Source organism: Buceros rhinoceros, unplaced genomic scaffold (genome assembly GCF_000710305.1).
Source record: "Buceros rhinoceros silvestris isolate BGI_N320 unplaced genomic scaffold, ASM71030v1 scaffold9683, whole genome shotgun sequence".
NCBI lineage: Eukaryota > Metazoa > Chordata > Aves > Bucerotiformes > Bucerotidae > Buceros > Buceros rhinoceros.
The window spans coordinates 37,692-39,846 of record NW_010405414.1 but is presented as its reverse complement, the minus strand read 5'-3'; positions in this window follow the sequence as shown (position 1 = coordinate 39,846).

Genomic DNA, 2,155 nt, shown 5'->3' with positions numbered 1-2,155 from the left:
TGGCGGCGGGTGGGGACGGCACCTTCTGCCAGGCAGAGACACCCCCCACACACACACACCCCGAGCTCGGCACCGCTCGACCCCCGGGCCGTGGTAGGGCCTGGGAGCAGCACCGGTGCGGGCTGCCTGCGGGGAGGGAGGGGGCGCGGTGTAACGGTGTTGGTGGCCTCGAAGCGCGGCAGCTGGTTGGTAACGGGGTGTCGCGGCTGGGGGTCGGTGCTTGCAGAGCGTTTGGGCTGGTGGCTTCTTTACAAAGAAAAGTGTTTATTTTGCTGCCGAGGGGATTCAGCTGTCGAGGGAGTGAGTACCCTGCCAGGCGTGCCCTGCCCGGCACCTGGTTGTGTTTACTTGCCGTGCAACGCGTGTTTACCCAGTCTCAGCTTGTACGTGTTTGTGCAGTGAGGGAAGCCCACCCTTCGCGTTCAGATCCTTCCCTGTGGTCTGGCCGGGTCTGGCTGTGTTTCAGCGAAAGCTCAGCCCTTGGGTTAAATCCATAAACTCGGCGCATCACACTGGACCGGAGCTGTCTGTCAGTGTGGGAATGGTGGGATTGGCTTTAAAACTGGCCGTGGAATGAAGCAGCATTCTTTCTGGAGATACTGGTTTTCACCACTGTGTCCTTTGAGAGCTCAGAGTGTGATTTCCGGCACCCCAGACCTCGTGAGTTGGGGTTACAAAGGCAGATTTCCTGTTTCTTGGCTTTGAAGATGGTCATAATTGATCTGAATCGGTTGAAACAAGCGAAACAAAAATTCTCTTCATCCACGGTAAAGTGTTTTAGTGTAATCTGGCTGTTAGTGCTCACCCAGGAACCTTCTGTGTTTGGAGATTTGACCTTTTTTTTCCAACCTGGACACATACTGCTTTAGTATTTTTGCTCAGTTACAATTATTTTAGTACAGTAACATAATATAGGCCATTAATTTTTTAAATTTTAATTTTCTGTAGGACTTGTTTTAGAAGTATTAACTGATTAAAATGTATTGTGTGTGTGTTAAAAAAAAAAAGTAACAATCAACCCGCCTGGTTTCTGGCCCAGAATTGATGTTGAAATGTGTTTGTTAGGTTCTGCTCTTCTATCTGGTGTGTGATTATTCACCAGACATTGGGAATATTGAATTATAACGATGTGCTGAGGTCTTCAAGAGGGTGGGGGTACAAGTGAGGTAATTATTTTCCCTATTGAGAAGGCTTCAAGGACAAGAAGTGTCTTTAATTGCATTTTTTTGCGATGTAAAAACCCAGACTGTCTGCCAGCACTAAGGTGGGCTCCAAGGGTGGAGGACATCAGGGATCAGCCCAAACTCCACTTCTCTGGCAGCTGAGGGGTGTTTGTCTGAAGGTGGGGAGCCACAGATGTATGGAGCTCGCTGCTCCCTGCTCTGCTGCTGGTTCCTTCTCCCCTGCGTCGCAAGTGTCCCGTGGCGGAGTTGGGGACTGAGCCCAGCCGAGCTCTGGTTAGTCCTGCCCAGACACGGGGCTATGCTGGATGTCAAACAGGACGAACAGGGAGACCTTTCTTTTCAGTATTTGAAGGTAAATAAAACGTTTTCTTGCTCCTTTGCCATCAAGTTAAATATTCTGGATGGAGTTTGAGATTTTTTTGGTAAGTTTTAGGCAGATTCTTCTGGGAGTGTTGCAGGGGATTGGAGCCTTCTGGGAGTATTGCAGGGGATTCTGTGACTGAGTGGTGCTGGCTGGGATGGAGTTAACTCTGTTTTGGATTGGTGACCGCTGGTGTTTTGGCTGAATGGTGTCAAGACTTTCCCCCCCCCCACACCCTTGAGGGAAGCTGGGATGGGCCAGAGGTTGTCTCTGTCATAACCCCTGAGTTTTCTCAGTTTTGTGCTTCCTTTTCTGCTCTGTTCCTCCGGGGTGAGCAAGCAGCTCTGGGGGTGTTCGGCTGCTGGCCAGGAGCTCAGTGAGGGGGATGGAGAGCTGGGCAGGTTTGCTGGGAGGGTGTAGACTGGATTTATTCTGTTCAGCTGCTTGACAGGTCTCTGAAACAGCACCTTCCAGCCATTGCCGTTTGCTGTGGTGTTTCGTGTTGCCTGGGAAGCCTGTGAGAAAAGCTGTTCTAAGCCTGCTCCGGGCTCCTGGCTGGTGAACGTGCCCTGCGGCACCAGCATGTGGGAGGGGTTGGGCAGGAGCCTGC